This window comes from Cetorhinus maximus, chromosome 4 (genome assembly GCF_964194155.1).
Source record: "Cetorhinus maximus chromosome 4, sCetMax3.hap1.1, whole genome shotgun sequence".
Classification (NCBI taxonomy): domain Eukaryota; kingdom Metazoa; phylum Chordata; class Chondrichthyes; order Lamniformes; family Cetorhinidae; genus Cetorhinus; species Cetorhinus maximus.
Genome location: NC_135882.1, coordinates 41,475,449 through 41,494,432, shown reverse-complemented (window position 1 = coordinate 41,494,432; position 18,984 = coordinate 41,475,449). Strand labels below are relative to the sequence as shown.

General features: G+C 45.4%; 1 protein-coding gene across 1 annotated transcript in view; it reads right to left on the bottom strand.

Moving 5' to 3' along the window:
- The window catches only part of LOC144679582 (serine/threonine-protein kinase DCLK3-like), a 108,099-nt gene that overhangs the window by 49,749 nt on the left and 39,366 nt on the right, over positions 1–18,984 (bottom strand). The gene's annotated exons all lie outside the window — the stretch shown is intronic.

Below are 18,984 nucleotides of genomic sequence, written 5' to 3'. Positions count from 1 at the left end.
TCACTAATCTCCCCTTCGTTCACAGTGGGAAACTTCATTACACCTCTTTCAGCCTTTACTCACACACTGAACACATCCCCTCACAAGAACTTCTCATTCTTCCTTTCATTTGCTGCAGCTTCCTCTAAACATGCACACGATTTGAAGTTGTTCAACATAGCACACACCAAGTGACTCTCACTTTTCTTGCAGGGGAAGCTGGCACACAAGCAGAGGGAGGCCTTTAGAATAGGAAGTGTTCCTGCCTCTTTGCAAGCTTTGGTTCTAATGGAGTTGTCAGCCATCGACATCTTTGACAGGCAGGGCCTGCCATATTGTAGATGACAAGCTTTGAGGTCTTGCACAGCAGAGTACTTGGCAATTAACACTTCCTTTTCTCTTTCAATTTAACTCTCTAGCTTACATACTCTCTCACACACACACACAAACACCAGAATTTTACACCTCGCGGTGGGTGCACGCCTGACCCAAACGGACATGAAATAATGCCAGGTGATGTCGGGCAAGTGTCCCGCGAGCAATCTTCAGGTCAGCGAGCGCGCATGGTTGTCGGAGCCACACCCGCCAACAATTAAAGGGCCATTTAAGGCCATTAAAAATCCAATTAATCCCGATTTTACGTTAGCCGTGCGATTTCACGCTCGTCGCACAGGCGAAATGGGCAGGCGGGCAGCCCACTTTTAATTAAACATCATTCAAGGGTGGGATAGAAAGGGTCAGCAGCATTGTCAGTGTAAGTAGTTAGAAGTTCAGAAGATAGTTTGCTGCTGGTTGCTTATTTGAACTTGACAGCTTCGTCTCTATCCTGAGATTCAGTCTTAGCATTTCCAGGCTTCATCTGAGGACTCACTGGTGTCTCCAAGACCCCCGGAGGATTTTGGCCATGTGGACCCTTCCAGGTACCAGGCAGCCTTCAGTAACCCTGGTAATAGGGATTGTGGTCTCCGCTGGTGGCAGCTCCTCTGAGGAGGAACAGAGGGGCAGATGGACAGGAGGCCAGGTGTCCCTATGCAGCTTCAGGGGAGGGACCTGTGGGAGGAGAGGCGCAGGCACAAGGGGTGCAGGGCCAACAGGTAGTCCAAGGCGGAAGGGGCCGCAGAAGACACCACTATCCTGCTGCCAGTGTTTGTAAGCAGCAATGCAGCTACCTCAATATGTCTGAGGTGCAATGCCGAAGGAGGCTCTGTCTCTGCAGGGAGACTGTGACCTCCTTTTGTCAGATGACTGGGCCTGAGATCACCTCCAACTGTGTGGGTGGACACTCCAGGCCAGTGACTCTGAAGGTCACAGTAGCCCTCAACTTCTTTGCTTCCGGCTCTTTCCAGGGGTCAGTGAGGGATCTGTGTGGAGTGTCCCAATCGGTCGTCCACAGTTGCGTCAAGCTGGTGATAGAAACTCTGTTCAGGTGGGTAATGCCATTTATTCATTACCGTATGGATGAAGCCAGCCAGCCTGAGCGAGCCAGAGGCTTTGCAGCGATTGCTGGGTTTCCCCGTGTCCAGGGTGCGATTGACTGCACACATGTGGCCATCAAGGCGCCAGTGGGTCAGCCAGAAGGGATTCCACTCAATAAACATTCAGATAGTTTGAGACCACAAGATGCAGATTCTGCAAGTCTGGGAAAGGTTCCCTGGCAGCTCCCATGATGCTTATATCCTCAGAAACTCACAGGTGCCAAGGCTATTCAGTGCTCCAGCTCGGCTGGATGGATGGCTTCTGGATGACAGGGGCTATCTGTTAAAAAGGTGGCTAATGACGCCTCTCCGCCACCCAAGAACAGAGGCAGAGCAGTGTTATAATAGGAGTCATGTTTCCACAAGGACAGTGATAGAGAGGACCATTAGTCTGCTGAAGATGTGCTTCTGATGCCTGGACCGTTCAAAATTTATATCATGCTGGCACTCACACTATATCTGGTATTAATGGTCACACCAGTAACCATATTAAAACACTGCAGCACAGAAGATCAACCGTGACCAGTCCTTCTTGTGCTCAATGTCCCTTGAACTTACATTTACGAGTGCTGCATCTTGTTGTCACCCCTGTCGCTGGTGGCGGCTTTGGAGACAGCCTGCAGACTCTGTTGTCTTGTTGGCCTTGATGACCTTGGCAATCATCCTCTGGCCAGTAGAGCCTGTGCTGGCACCACATGGGAGGGAGCATCTAGTGCCACAGCTGGTATCTCCCCAGTCATCGCAGCCTCATTAGATGCCACAGTCACTGGCAGAGGGGCAGAGGAGTTGCTGCCATCATCCAGAGTGCCCTGAGAGGAGCCCATAGAAATAATAAACAGCTTGTGCACCAACGTTAGGTCGCTCTGGACCTCCCTGCTCGCCATTGATGAATGGGCACATAGCTGGGGTACCTCCTGAGGTCATTGCCTGTGTGAGGGCTTGCAGGTCCGAGTGCAACCCCAGCAAGCCCTGATTCTGCCCTTGCAGTTGGCTCTCCATGAGAGTCACCACTTTCTCAATGGAGGAGGCAGTTCACTCTATGAGGGGCAACACAGTGCTCATGCTCCGCATGGACTCCTTCACACCAGAGACCATGGGCAGGACTTTTACCTCGTCAGGTGGGCGTGGCGGGCGAGCCCAGGAGCCACTGCGAAACTGACCACCGCCCACGATCGGACCCTGACCACGGTTTCAGGCTGGCTGGCCAATTAATGGCCAGGCAGCATGAAAGGCACATTCACAGCATTGGCGCTGCCAGAGTGGGGTTGGGGGAATCACAAGCGCTGAAGTGTGCGTCTGTGCAGGGGTGCGCTCAGTGAAAGCTCCCTGAGGCACTGAGCTGCCATTACAAAGAATTAAAAAATAAGGCAAACATGTCTCTGTCACATGAGCAGGGATATTTTAAAAATGAGTTCTAAAAGTTTTTTTTTAAAATCACTGGTCGAAACCCCCACCATCCGTCCATGGATGAGGTTTCGCAAAAAATGCAAAGGCCGCTTGGCTGATTCGCCCGCCCATCAACCGTAAGGTTGGACAGGAAGGGAAAAATTCAATTTAATTAATTAATGGGCTTAACAGCCCTCTTAATTGTCGGCAGGCATGCTGCTGTCTCCCACACGTGCCTGTCAACTGAAATATCGCACGCTATTTCATGCTTGTGCGTGCCTGCACGCCAAACAGAAAATCCTGGCCCATGGCACCCATATCCTCATCGATCTCTGCCAGATCCTCCCGCACACTTCGCTGGACATCCAGCATCTGTCGCCTAATGGATGACTCCAGAGGCCCATCATCTGCCTTCGATTCGCATCTTCCTGGTTTCCAACAGACCTCTGACTGCAGGCACTCTCTGCCTCCACCTGCTCCTCAAACAAGTGTGAAATGCCCTCACTAATGTGCAATGACATTCTCACCAATGATCTAATGCCCACCGAGATGCTGGTATCTGCGTTGGTGCCTGGTTCAGAGATGGGGTGTGACGCAGGTGCATCTGAAGCCCAGTGGTTTTCTGTCATCAAGCGCGGCTCTTTGGGGTCCAGCAGTCACGTACATGCTGGCAAATCTAAGGGAGAACAACGACATGTCATTAGTTTAAGTCATCACACTGTCACTGTGCATGCCAGGCACCCTGCTGAGACAATGGAAATCTGCATCATGGTGCATCATCTTTCAATGATCAATGGGGGACTCCAGGTTTGAGACTCCCATTAATGAAGAGACACAAGAAAGTTTGCACAATCCGACACTCTCACCTCTGTGCACTGCACTCTTACCTTCGTCAGAGACCCCTGCCTCTCCATGACTGGCTGACTGGGGTGGGTGGCAGTAATCCAGCTCTAAGGCACTGATCTCATACCTCGTCAGAATGAGGAAGTTTGAGGGGCCTCCGCCTGTCTTCGTTCTTTCATTGATGTTATGGCTTCTCTTCTCCTGAAAGGACAGAGAAGCACTGATTCGTCCACTCTCTACCTGCAGCATCATTGCAGCCTGGCAAACCCCACCCCCCCTACTCGGGACACCTTGCAGGGCACATCCAAGTCGTGGCCCTCAGCCCACAAGGCAATCAGGCCAAGCAGCCAGGGCTCACCCTCTTGACGGTGCCGGTGTCAGTGATAGTTGGCATTCAGACTCGAACACCCCTGAGCTCCACAGGGCGACGGCCAGCCCTTAACCCTTCCCCAAACTGATCCATGCCAACTCGGTACTCACCCTTGCTGAGCGCAGCAGATCATTGAACCTTTTGCGGCACAATATTGTAGCCGTTGACCTTGGCTGACACCTCCTCCTAGACTTTTTTGGTTTGGTGTGCTGGCCCTCTCCTGCCATCCCTGGGTACTACTAGAGTGTCCCACCCGACATCAACCTCCTCCACAAGGACCATGAGGCATTCATCCAAGAAATGGGGGTCTGAGTGCCCATCTGACCTGCCCTCCTGCCTGACGTTTCCAGCTGCTGGTGAGGCCATTGTTCGAGTGAAATGGTCTCCTGGACAGACTCCAAAGATTCTCCCCTTGCAGCCTTCAGGGAGCTGCCTCTACCAGTCTTAAAGAGCCCGTCGGGTTTCTATTGGACCCAACGCCCAACAGGCTCCCATCCCTGCCCGGCCCTTCCTGACCATGGAGAGGACGCGTTTCATGCTGGGTGGACCTGACTTGGCCATCCAGCCTGAAATTGCATTTGTACCGCAACTGCAGCCAGGAGCGGATTCCACATCCACTTCGGTTGACTGAGAGTGCATGCCAAGTGTGAAATTCAAGCCATAGTATAGCAACTGCATTATAAAATCACCGAATGGTTACAGCACAGATGGAAGCCATTCGGCACATCATGTCTATAGAACAACTCAGCTAGTGCTACTCTCTCAGCTTTCCCCCATAGCCTGCATTTTTTTCCTCTTCAGGTTCCTCTTCAGGTACTTATCCAGTTCCCTTTTGAAACCTATGATTGAATCTGCCTTCACCACACCCTCAGGCAGGGCATTCTGTGTCATCTTGTGTTCAGGGTCTCGATGAAGTTCTTTAGGACTTGTTTGTTTCCCTATGAAAGCTACTTAAGACTGTAGTTCATAAAACCATGAAAATACATGAACCAGACATTTGCAAAAATAGCTACCAAAGATCCAGCCCAGCAATTGGCACTGAGTGGTATAAATAATGAGGAGGATGGGTCTGTACCCAGCATTTCACAGGGAACAATTCAGTAGGTGCAAATCCAAAGGACAGCCCAGGAATTGACCAGCTCCTAGGTCTGATGAAAAGAACAGCCAAATATAGAAGAGAAACTAAGTCAGTCTGGAAGGCAGAGCAAATATAGGCCTGTTAAGGCACAAGGGGATAATGTAAGGCTGGATCACATCTGTTTTAATGCAAGGAGTCTTACAAGTAAGGCAGACGAATTGAGGGCATTGATTAACACATGGGAATATGATATTGTTGCTATCACAAAGACATGGTTGAGGGAAGGGCAGGACTGGCACCTCAATATTCCAGGGTATAGAATCTTCAGGCGAGACAGCGGGGAGTGTAAAAGGTCGGGGGGGTGGCATTGCACTATTGATCAAGGAATCAATTACTGCAGTAAGGAGGGATGGTATCTTAGAAGGTTCCTCAAATTAGGCCATATGGATAGAACTTAAAAACAAAAAGGGAGCAATCACTTTGCTGAGAGTGTACAACAGGCCTCCAAACAGTCAGCGGGAGATACAGGAGCAGGTAAGTAGACAAATCTCAGAGAAGTGTAAAAATAATAGGGTAATAATAGTAGGGGATTTCAACTTCCCCAATATTAACTGGGATAGTCTGAGTGTGGAAGGCTTAGAGGGGGCGGAATTCTTAAAGTCCATCCAGGAGAGCTTTTTGAGCCAGCGCGTAGAAAATCCTACAAAGGGCAGTACTGGATCTAATCTTAGGGAATGAAGCTGGGCAAGTGGTAGAAGTGTCAGTGGGGGAGCATTTCAGGGATAGTGACCGTAACTCTAAGATTTAAGGTAGTTATGGAAAAGAACAAAGATGGACCTGACATAAAGATCCTGAATTGGGGGAAGGCCAATTTCAATATGATAGGACAGGATCAGGCCAAAGTGGACTGGGAGCAGCTACTTGTAGGAAAGTCTACATCAGACCAGTGGGAGTCATTCAAGAAGGAAATAGTGAGAGTTCAGGGCCAACATGTTCCCATAAAGGTGAAGGGTAGGACCAACAAGTCCAAAGATATCAAGGGATATAAAGGATTGGATAAAGTAAAAAAGGGAGGCTTATGGCAGATACAGAGGTCTGAAAACAGCAGAAGCCCTAGAATACAACAGAAAGTGTAGGGGGATACTCAAAAAACTAATTAGGAGAGCAAAGAGGGGACATAAAAAAACACTGGCGGGCAACATAAAGGAAAATCCCAAGGCATTTTATAAACATATCAAGGACAAGAAGACAACCAAGGAAAGAGTAGGGCCCATTAGGGCCCAAAGTGTCAATCTGCGCATGGAGCCGGAGGACGTAGGTGAGGTTTTAAATGATTACTTTTCATCTGTGTTCACTATAGAGAAGGACGATGTTCATTGCTTGAAGAAATCAGGAAGCGGGGCTGTGATATACTTGAACAAATTAGCATTGAAAAGGAGGAGATATTAGCGGTTTCAGTGGGCTTAAAAGTAGATAAATCCCCAGGCCCAGATGTGATGTATCCCAGGCTGCTAGGTGAGGCAAGGGAGGAGATTGCAGGGGCTCTGACACTAATTTTTAAATCCTCTCTGACCACAGGGGAGGTGCCAGATGACTGGAGGACATCGAATGTGGTACTATTATTCAAGAAGGGTAGTAGGGATAAACCAGGTAATGACAGGCCGGTGAGTCTAACATCAATGGTAGGGAAATTATTGGAAAAACTTCTGAGGGACAGGATTAATCTCCACTTGGAGAGGCAGGGATTAATCAGGGATAGTCAGCATGGCTTTGTCAGGGGGAGGTTATGTCAAACAAATTTAATTTAATTTTTCGAAGAGGTGACTGGTTGTGTAGATGAGGGTAGTGCAATTTATGTAGTCTACATGGGCTTCAGTAAGGCTTTTGACAAGGTCCCGCATGGGAGAATGGTCAAGAAGGTAACAGCTCTTGGAATCCAGGGCAATTTGGCAAATTGGATCCAAAATTGGCTTAGTGGCAGGAGGCAGAGGTGATGGTCGAAGGTTGCTTTTGCGATTGGAAGCCTGTGACGAGTGGTGTACCACAGGGATCAGTGCTGGAACTCTTGCTGTTTGTACTGTACATTAATGATTTAGACGTGAATATAGGAGGTATGATCAGTAAGTTCGCAGATGACACAAAAATTGGAGGTGTTGTAAATAGTGAGGAGGAAAGCCTTAGATTACAGGACAGTATAGATGGACTGGTAAGATGGGCAAAGCAGTGGCAAATGCTATTTAATCCTGAGAAGTGTGAGGTGATGCACTTTGGGAGGACTGACACGTCAAAGGAATACACAATGAATGGTAGGACCCTAGGAAGTACAGAGGATCAGAGGAACCTTGGTGTACATGTCCACAGATCCCTGAAGGCAGCAGCACAGGTAGATAAAGTGGTTAAGAAGGCATATGGGATACTTGCCTTTATTAGCTGAGGCATTGAATGCAAAAGCAGGGAGGTTATGTTGGAGCTGCATAAAATGCTCGTTAGACGACAGTTGGAGTACTGCGTGCAGTTCTGGTCACTATAGGAAGGATGTGATTGCAGAGGGTGCAGAGGCGATTCACCAGGATGTTGCCTGGGCTGGAGTGTTTCAGCTATGGAGAGAGACTGGATAGGCTAGGGTTGTTTTCCTTAGAGCAGAGAAGGCTGAGGGGTGGACCTGATAGAGGTTTACAAAATTATGAGGGACATAGACAGGGTAGATAGGAAGAAACTTCCCCTTAGTGGAGGTTTCAATAATCAGGGGGCATAGATTTAAGATAAGGGGTAGGAGGTTTGTAGCGGATTTGAGGAAAAAAATTTTCACCCAGAGGGTGGTTGGAACCTGGAACACACTGCCTGAGGGGCAGGGGTAGGGGCAGGAACCCTCGCAACATTTAAGAAGTATTTAGATGAGCACTTGAAACGCCATAGCATATAGGGCTATGGGCCAAGTGCTGGGAAATGGGATTAGAATAGATAAGTGCTTGATGGCCGACATGGGCACGATGAGCTGAAGGGCTTGTTTCTGTGCTGTGTAACTCTATGATTCTATGAGATGCAGGCTTTAGACATCTGGTCTTTCAATGAAAATTCTTCTTGTGCACCAGCAGCTGTATTGGACTGCCTGCAGGGAACTACTGTGACATTTTGGAGATTTCAAAGGTGTCCTCCGTCCAACTTCTGTGGGGTTCTGGTGCATAGCATCAACACACAACAATAAATCATAGAGTCTCTGGTACCAATGGCAGCATTTCTCAGATTGTTATTGCTGGGTCATGCAGGCTCAAAACTCTACTATTCCCCCTTTGACAGGCTGGAAGATTGAATGGGTTCAGTTACATCCTACAGTCCACTCTCCCAGAGATCAGAGGAAGCATCTTGTAGGAGTAGTAGAACAGGTAAGGCATCACTTAACATAGGCATCATGGGTTCATGCTTGCAGGTAATTGTTGAGATGTTTGTGTGCAACATGTTCCCTAGTTAACAAACTGGTTAACCTGCAATATCAGGTGGCATATCTATCAACATTGGCTTTGAGCAAATGTAGTTTACAGGAGAGTGCAAAAGCAGTGACAGATGTTGCACATGACTATTAATGCTGATGGACAGAACTTATTCAGCTGAAACATTCTTTAATAGTTGCCGCCGAAAAAGCTCGAGCTACAGCCTGGTGGAGAAACCTTTCCATTTCTTTGTCAGTGTTAGTGTCATCAGGGTCCTTTCATCTTGCTAAATATCTGCATCCAGTGGTGACTCCACATTCTGTCTCTGTTTCAAATCAGTGTTATACAACATACAACAAACCAGTATCATACATGACACTCTTTCTGGATTGTATCGAAGGCAACCACAAAAGGAAAGCAGCAGAGTCATTGCTTGAAGAATCCAGTGGTCTGCTCTATGAGAACGCGAGTTGACCACTAGTTCTGATTGTAGCATAGTTCAATCACTGAACATGGGTTTCTGAGAGGTGTCATAAGCTAGTTGTGCAGGGGTTAACCCTAATCACCAAGTAGTCAGCCTCTCACATACTGTCCAGAGCATAGAGTGGGCATGATTTATAATCCAAAAGTATGATGGCAGCAACCTGGGTAGTGGGCACAGACCCACTAGTTTTGCTACTGATGGTCATCAAGCAGAGGTGTTTGCTGATCCAATAATAAATTCATTTATGCTAACCTTCAGTTTGGAGCAGGGGTAGACTATACAACCCCTCAAACCTGCCCTGTTATTCAATATAGTCATGACTGAGCTTCTGCCTGAACTCCACTTTCCTGCCCATTCCCCATATCCTGAGACCAAAAATCTGTCCATCTCACACTTGAAAATGCTCAATGATGGAGCTGCCACCATTCTCCGGGACAGACAATTCCTGAGACCGTGCTCCCATATTCTAGATTCCCTAGCTAGTGAAACAGCCTTTCAGTGTCTACCCCTTCAGGATCCTGTATGTTTCAATGAGATAACCTCTCACTCTTCTAAATTCGAGAGAGTTTGGCCCATTCACTCAGCCTCTCATCATTGGACAACTTTCATCCCAGGAACCAATCTAGTGAATCTTCACTGTTCCACCTCCAATGCTAGTATATTCTTTCTTAGGTATGGAGAGCAAAACTTTCACAGTCCTCAAGATGTGTTCTCACCAAAGCCCTATATAATTGTAGCAAGTCTTGATTATCCCTGTACTCCAATATGCCCTTTGCCTTCCTAATTGCTTGCTTAGTCTGCATACTAATTTTCTGTGTTCCTTGTATGAGTACACCTGAGTCTCTCAGGAGATCAACATTTAGAAGTTCCACAGCTTTTTAAAAATACTCCATTTTTTTATTCTTACTACCAAAGTGAATAACTTCACACTTTACCTTAATATGCTCCATCTGCCATCTTGTCCACTCACTTAACTTCTCTATATCTCTTTGCAGCCTCTTTGTGTCCTCCTCACAGCTTGCATTCCCACCTAGCTTTGTATCACTAGCAAACATGGATACATTACTTTCAGACTCTTCAACTGAGTCATTATGTAAATTGTAAATACCTGAGATCCCAGCACTGATGCTTGTGGGACTCCACTAGTTACAGCCTGCCGACTTGAAAATGCCCTACTCTCTGCATCCCGTCAGTTATCCAATCATTTATCCATGCTAATATATTACTTTCAACTCCATGAGCCTTTGCTTGCATGTTAATATTTTGTGTGGCACCTTTTCCTACCCTATTAATTACATCCCCAAAATTCTCTAATAAAATTTTCAAACTTAATTTCCCTTTTATGTTGACTGTCTGATCATACTTTGATTTTCTAAATACACTGTTAAGGCTTCCTTAATAATAGATTACAGCATTTTCCCAACCACTGATAAGAGGCTAACTGGCCTGTAGTTCCCTGCTTTCTCTCTCCCTCCTTTCAACAAAACTTAAATTTATATAGTGCCTTTAATGTAATAAAATGTCCCAAGGTGCTTCACAGGAGCATTAAAAAATAAAAATATGGCACTGAGTCACATATGGGGATATCAGGTCAGATGATCAAAAGCTTGGTCAAAGAGATAGGCTTTAAGGATTGTCTTAAAGGGGGAGAGCAAGGCAGAGAGATGGAGAGGTGTAGGGAAGGAATTCCAGAGCTTAGGACCTAGGCAACTAAAGGTACATCCCTCAATGATGGAGCAATTAAAATTGGGGATGTACAAGAGGTCAGAATTAAAGGAGTGCAGATACTTCGGAGGGTTGTGGTGCTGGAGGAGATAACTGAGATAGGGAGGGGTGAGGCCTCAGAGGGATTTGAAAATGAGGATGAGAATCTTAAAATTAAGACGTTGCTTGACCAGGAGCCAATATAGGTCAGCGAGCACAGGGGTGATGGGGTAACAGGACTTGGAGTGAGTTATAATACAAGTGGCAGTGTTTTGCATGACCTCAAGTTAATGGAAGTTGAATCTGGGAGACCAGGTTGCATTGGAATTCTTGTGTTTAGAGGTAACAAAGGCATGAATGAGTTTTTGGAGCAGGTCAGCTGAGACAGGGACGAAGTTGGAAAATGTTATGGAGGTGGAAATAGGCGATCTTAATGACGGCGTAAATATGAGGTTGGAAGCTGACTAAGGTTGTGAACAGATTGGCTTAATCTCAGGCTGTTGCTAGGGTGGAATCGGTAGCTAGGAAATGTAGTTTGGAATGGGCACCAAAAACAAAAGCTTCAGTCTCATCAGTATTTAATTGGAGCAAATTTCAGCTCACCTAGTACTGGATGTTGGATAAGCAGTCTGATAATTTAGCAACAGTGGAGTTGAGAGGTGGTGGTGAGGTAGAGTTGGTTGTCATAAGCGTACGTGTGAAAACTAATACTGTGCTTTCGGATGATATTGCCAAGGGGCAGCATTTTGATGAGAAACAGGAGAAGGCCAAGGATAGATCCTCAGAGAACACAAGAGGTAATGTTGCTGGAGCAGGAAGAGGAATCATTGGAAGTGATTCTCTGGCTACGCTTAGATAGATAAGAATGGAACCAGGTGAGAGCTGTCCCACACAGTTGGACAACACTGGAGAGGCACTGGAGGAGGATGGTGTGGTCTGTAGTATAAGGGTCTAGCACATACAGGGTTAATGTGGGACTGACTACAGTGCCACCCACACAGTCATGTAAGAAGCCACATGACCCAGACTCAGGGGTCAGTGTGGTGTTGAGCAGAGATGGACAAAGGCCTAAGATAGAGATTGCTCCAGCCTGTACCCTGTACTGTGCATGCGTACATAGTTCTAGTTGTTATTAAAGATGTACAGTTAGCCTACTGAAGACTTCTTTAAGAGACATTGTTTCCAACACCCTCCTAACATGGTAAACCACATCAAATGCAGTGGACAGGTTGAAAAAGACAAAGGGGGAAAGTTGTTCTTTGTCACAGTCATGTAGGATGTCATTTGTGACTCTGACAAGAGATATTTTGGTACTCTGGCAGGGGCTGAAACCTGATTGGAGGGATTCAAACATAGAGCTCTAGAAAGATGGAAATGGATTTGGGAGATGACAACATGTTCATGGACTTTGGAAAGGAAAGAGAACTTGGAGATGGGGATTTCAAAAAACACACCCACCTTCCTCAGGTAAAAAAATCCCCTGTCAAAAAACACACTTACCTTCCTTAGGTAAAACATTTCCAACACTCCCCCCGCCTCAAAAAACCACACACAGCCTCCTCATGTAGAACATACCCCCCCTCAAAAAACACTTCCACATTCCTCAGGTAAAATATCTCCAACACCCTTCCCCCCATCAAAAAAACACAGGAAAAATATCCCTCCTCAAAAAACACACACACCTTCCTCAGATAAAATATCTCCACCACCCCTCATAAGACACATTCAAATTCCTCAGGTAAAATATCTCAACATTCTCCTCCCTCAAAAAAACACTCAGCCTCCTCAGGTAAAATTTCCCCCCTCACAAAACACATTCAAATGCCTCAGGTAAATATCTCCAACCGCACCCGCTCCCCGACCCCCCAAAACATACCCATACTCCTCAGGTTAAATATCTCCTCCTTGAAAAAACACCTTGTTCACCTCAGGTTATGTATTCTCTCCCCTCCAAAACACTCACTGCATCAGGTAAATATCCTCCCAAATTCAAGTATAAAATTCTCCCCCACCACCCTTCTCAGATAAACTACCTCACCCTGCAAAAAATACACCCACCCTCCTCAGGTAAAAATCAGTGAAAGGCCATTCCTGCTCCTTAACCATTACAGTGACCCCATTTCAGCAGCATGTTGCAGCTCTGTTACTGGCAAGCCCCAATGAGTTGGAATTTGATGTGTGTTGTGCCTGTTGTTCAGGTGTACACCAAGCACAAAGCACACACATTTCATAATGAGACAGCATGTTCCAGTTCTGTGTAGACATTGGTCCCACTGTTAAATTCATGGGCCAAATATATAACATACAGAGGCATTCGGCTTCTTGGTTATGTTAAGGAGGGGCCAACCTCCTGTTAGTGGATCCATTTACAAGATGTATCGACATAACGATCATGATCCTTCAGCTAGTCCTAGGGGCATCAGCTAAACATAAGTTCTCAAGGTGGATCTGCAAGGATTGTGGATGGTACTATGCATGATTCTACTTGGCAGACTGCCTCACATTGTAAATGCCTGCATTGTCTGCTCCAACTACTCTCCCGGATGATACCTCAGGTCCACCACTGCTGGGTCTTGAGCCCGAGCTGCCTGCGGAGGTCAAGCCAGTGCTGGAAGTTCACCCCAAATACGTAACTGAGGTCCAAGAACAAACTTCTCCTGACACTTGAGCCTCTTGGCTTAGACTTACACTGGCCACACTTACCGTATCTGGACCTAAAAATGGACCCAGACTAAATTTCTATCCCAATGTCTGAGCTACGAGTGCATTGCCATTCTGGATACTCCCTATGTGTGCCAAATGGAGTTAGTGAATTTCATGCATTCTATCTTCCACAACAGTGGGATTATCATCTTGGCAAGTCCATTAAAATTCTGTCTTTCTAGAGGACAATTCCAAGGAAACAGTAAAAAACCTATTTCACAGGATTATTGAAATAGGAGACAAAAGCAAACTACTGTGGATGGTGGGAATCTTAAATTAAGTCACAAAATGCTCAGCAGGTTCTGTTGTAATACGGGTTCTTTAGATGTCTCAATGATAAGATCTTGAGACTGTATATTCAAACAAGAACCACTTATTATTAATCTTTAACTATTCACAGACCCCAGGTTACTGTCATGCATGGTGCTGTTACCTCCATGCAGGCTGGTTCTAGAGTGTTCTCTCTAGACTATTCCCCTCAGTCTATTACCATGTGACTCTATACGTCATGCCATAGGCAGTGCTATTCTCCAGTCCCACACTAACCCTTGCTCTGAGGAGCACTTTTACATTACAGTGACGTGCTGACACATACATCATGCAACATCCCCCTTTCATCTCCAAAGAAAACTTTCCTTTCCAATTGAGTATAACTATTTGTAATACAATAATTTCTTGCTATCCCTTCTCCCCCATCTCAAGTCTCTGACTTTATAAATTCAGATGGTCTTGAGGTTCAACAGTTCTTCCACATCTCGGTCTGTGATGTTTGAAGGAATGGTAATAGTACGGTGTTTCTGGTACTTGGTTATCTCCATTTGATTCACTTTTTGCACTCCTTTGAGTTGCGTTTCTCTTCATTAATAACGCGTCTGATTCTTACGGATACTGTGGGTTTGTCCCATTCCTTCCGAAGGGTATGTGCACTCCGTTCAATCCCAGAGTGGACTTGAACTTTCTTCTCCGTGGCGTTGTTCTTGCTGGACATATATGTTTCACAAATGGAACAATCATTTCCACTTGTTTCGCAATTTCAGCCAAACATTTGTTTGCTGTTTTATTTTCAAATCATTTTACAATCTTATGAATCTTTTCATTCAGCTCAGTGTTTCTCAGTACATCTGAGACATCCAGTGCTTTTTCTTCTTCTAATTCCTTGTGCTTCAGTGTCGGATTTACATTTTCTGATCTTATTTCTGCCTTCTTTCTCTATCTGCAAAAGAACTTTGTCCTTGTCCTTCATTTTGGATTCACTGTTGGCCAGGTCAGTCTCCAGCAACGTCTTAATTTGTTTCAAATCTGTAATTGTGCAATTCATGACTTCATTATCCACTTGCAGCTTGGAAAGTTCTACGGCTTTTCCTTTCAATGCCTCCTCTTTTCCATTCAACAGCTCTTTCAGCTCTTCAGTCTGTTTCTTGTAGCTTTCAGCTTCCTCCTGGAATATCGAACATTGCTGAGTCCAGAGAAATAAGCATTGTCCTAAGGAATTTATGTAGCATGTGAAGGTCTGTCAGCAGGTTTTGCTTTTCTTTGTGAAGCTCGCTTGCTCCATCTTGAGTTTTCTTGTAATTCAGTAGAGTCTCCTCAAGTTTCTACTGCTGTGCTTCCATTTTGCTGTTTAAGGCAGTCTTTATTTCTTCTTGTTGCTGAATAATTATGCATTCCTTTTGCACTTGACCTTCTTTCAACTGTTCATTTTCTTGTTGATCTCTTGCCAACTCACTCTGGGCTTCAGTGCATCGTTTTGTTGCTACCAGCTTTTTCTGAAGTAATATTCAACGTCTTTTTTATATCCTCATGTTTTTCCATGGCTACATTGATTCTCAATGACTCAAGGAGTCTTTCAGAGTCGCAACTTCTTTATGTGCCTTTTCTACTTGCCGTTTTGCTTGGCTGCACATCTGTTTGAGTTTTCCCAACTCCTGCTTTGATTTGGCAACTATGGAATTGAGGGCTGTTATCTCCTCCTGCTACCTTTGTGCCATCTTGAAATTTGTTTGTTCAGATCTCAAACAGCTTTGTTCGTTGAAGGCTTCAGTTTATCATGTGTTTTCAAAGGTTTATATTCAGCTTGAATCTTGCACTGCGAGTCTTCCAATTCAGCTCTGATGCAAACATTTTCCTGTAGAACAGCTTGATTTACTTTTTGCATGTTTTGCTTCTTTTGAGTTACTTCAAATAGCTTTCCTACATGCATAGCTATCAGTTCCCTTCGTACTGCCATCTGTTGCCCCCCTCTGGGGTCTTTTGTTGCCCACGGTTGAATTGCCCTCTCACTGGGGTCACTTGTTGTCCTCAGTGGAGTTTTCCTCAGTGGAGTTGCCCTCTCTGTGAGGTCTCTTCCAATTTTCTGTCCATTGCTGTTTTCTTTTCTTGTAGTTACAGCTTTAAATTGTGTTGCCTCTTTAAAGCTGTGAGTGCAGTAACTGTTTCTTTTACTCAGTTGTTCCACTATAGTTGCTAAGATATAGTTGGCTTCCCTGTGTCCTTTTTTTAAAGAGGCTTGTTACTGGGGAGATTTTGACTCAACTTTGAAGGAAATGCTTTGCAGGTATTGTATTTTTCAACAAATGTATCAATGCAAGTACAGAGTGTTCCAGCTTTTGGAACTGTCCGGTACTGCACTGGGCTGGAAGCTTGAATTTGCTCTCCTTATTTTAAAATGAGGCTGCTTGAAGCTATTTCCTTTTAGTTTATAGGGCTTTTAAAAACTAAGATTTCAGCATTTTGCTTTGTACAATGAGACAGAGGGCGGGATTTTCTGCACCCGCCCACCGCTGGGATCGTCCAGTCCTGCAACAAGTCAATGGACTTCTGGCTGTGGTCCCACCCACGATGGGGCCGGAAAATCCTGGCCAGGGACCTGACTGAAAAGGATTCCCTTTCTCTTAAACTATGCAGGCATTTTTCTTTTTTACTTACTGTGCTGTGTAGGTTTCTCTATTTAACTCTGCCAGCCTTTTTTTCAACAGTTTTTAAAAATCTTTATTTTTTACTTGCAGCTCTTTTTCAGCTGTCCTCTGGATGCTGAGTCCTTGGGACTGCCACCTATTCGAAAATGTAAGCATTGCTACTTTTTTGTATATTTACTCATCACCTCATGAAATATGTCACTCAAGTTCTTGCAATTTTCCTGAAATGAACATCACTCACTCTGGTGGATTCCTCACTTACAAGTCTGTAATGAAGCTTCTTCAAATTTTTTTTCAAGTTTTCTTCTTGGTGTGTGTCTTTTTAGTTAGGCTTCAGTTGCATTTAGTCTTTCATACCTTGGGATACTGTTCTAGATTAATGCATTTAGCTGCCACCTTTCACATCACTATGGATCACTATGTCGAATTGTGGTACTTTCTCTGATGTGATATCTTTGAGGAGCTCCCACCACTGACAACGTTGCTGTAATCTGGGTTCTGTGGGATGTCTCAATGATGAGATCTTGAGACTTATATATTCAAACATGAATTGTTTATTGTTAACCTTTAACTATTTACAGATCCCAGGTTACTGTCATGCATGTTGCCATTACCTCCATGTAGGCAGTTTCCAGAGTGTGCTCTCTAGACTGTTCTGTCAGTCCATTACCATTTGACTCTGTATGTCATACCGTGGGCAGTGTTATTCTCCAGTCCCTTGCACTGCCAAGCACCTTTACATTACAGTGGCATGCAGGCACATACAACAACATATAACAGGTTCGACAGCATCTGTGGAGAAAACACATTTCACATCCATGCTAGGTCATCAAGTCACAGACCTGAAACGTTAACTCTGTTTCTCTCTTCACAGATGTTGGAAGACTTGCTATTTTCAGCACCTTCTGTTTTATTCTCATTGAAATAGGAGATCTAGCCTAAAAGAATAATGACGCAGGTCCCTTCACTTCAGTGCTCTTTGATGTAATCAAAGAGAAGTCTGCCTTTCATTTTCTTCACAGATAGAATTTCTCCAGATCATTCTCCAACTAAAATAAACAAAGGCAGATTATGTTATCCCATTCAATAATTATTATCACTCCAATTTAGAAACTCTCCAACATGTAACATGTTGCTAAGTGGACTAATAGTACTTTGAAGGTACTTTCACTTTACTGTTCTCTTAGTGTGGAGTGTGGGTCTTACACAGCCTAGATATAGAAGCATAAGTCTAGAATTTACGGCCCTCCACGAGCATGTTTGAAGGTGGGGGGAGGGGACTTACAAAACACAGTGTGTGTCCTGTCCAATGCCCTCCACCCACGCTTGACCTGCCTCCCATTTTATTGGGGGGGGCAGGGGCAGGGCATCGGGTAGCCTGCTTGCCCTTGGGCCTATTGAGGCCCTTAAGAGGGCAATTAATAGCCAACTAAGTGCCTCATCCCACTCCCACTGCTATTTTATCTGCATCGGGGAGAGTCCCAAGCCAAGCAAGGTAGCCTGGCAGGTTTTACTGGGTGAGCTGGTGTCAGGCAAGAAGGCAGAACCTCTTTAGGGAGGTCGCCTATGCATATCAATGGAATTCTACTCCCCAACATTATCCCCCCCCCCAAATAACCCTGTTCCTCCCAATCACTCAAATCCAGCCCCCCACCTCCCTCACCACCCCCCTCCACATCCCCTGCCAATACCCTGGACTTGCCTTCAGTATGGCTTCCATCCATCTCCATTGGGTTCAGGCTGTACCGGCAGTGGCCATCGCTTGAACCTGGCACTGCTAGGACTACAGAGCTGCCCACCAATTGGATTGGCTGAAAGCTCTCTAAGACAGAACTTCCTTCCCAGATGGGGGCAGAAGTCTCACCTTGAGCCAATTAATGCCGCGTAAAGCACAAATTGGCTGCGGGTCAGCAGGGTGTTTCGTGGGAAGGCTCCCAACCAGCTTTTTAGTCAGGGGCGCAGGCAACATGACATTCCGTAAAATCCAGCCCACAGGAATAGGAGTAGGCCATTCAACCCTTCAAGCCTGTCCACCATACAATCATATCATGGCTGAACTATTCCTCAGCTTCATTTAACCTTACATGGCTCCATATTCTTGAACACCCAAAATTCTCCATCTTAAAAATTTTAATTGTCCAACATCCACAGCCATTTTGGTGGAAGTGTGGCACAGGAGGTTACATGGTTTCTTGCTAGATTTCCCTGTTTCCTGGTGATTTGCAGAACTGCTGAGCTGAAGTCAGTACATTTTGAGCTTGTCCCCAAGTCTTGAATCCCTGAATGTTACCATGTCAAGGCATTAGTCACTTACCAATGGTGTGGAGCAGACTTTTGGCAATTGTGCCAGGGAGAATGTTCAGCAAAGAGATCACATGTTTGTGACAGATCCTGCCCCTTCCATTTAAATTAATCGAAGAAAATTGAAAGACTCAGTGCAATTCCTCAACCCCAACCAACTTTCCTCTTTTTGCTCTGCCCAGGTATCCAGGCAATAGAGACAAAAATCAATCCCAGTTCATCAAGTTACATCATGTATAAGCACAGCAGCAGGTCATTTGATACAACTGATCTAAGTTCCAGATATGCCTCCTCCCACCTCATTTTGTCGAATTATCA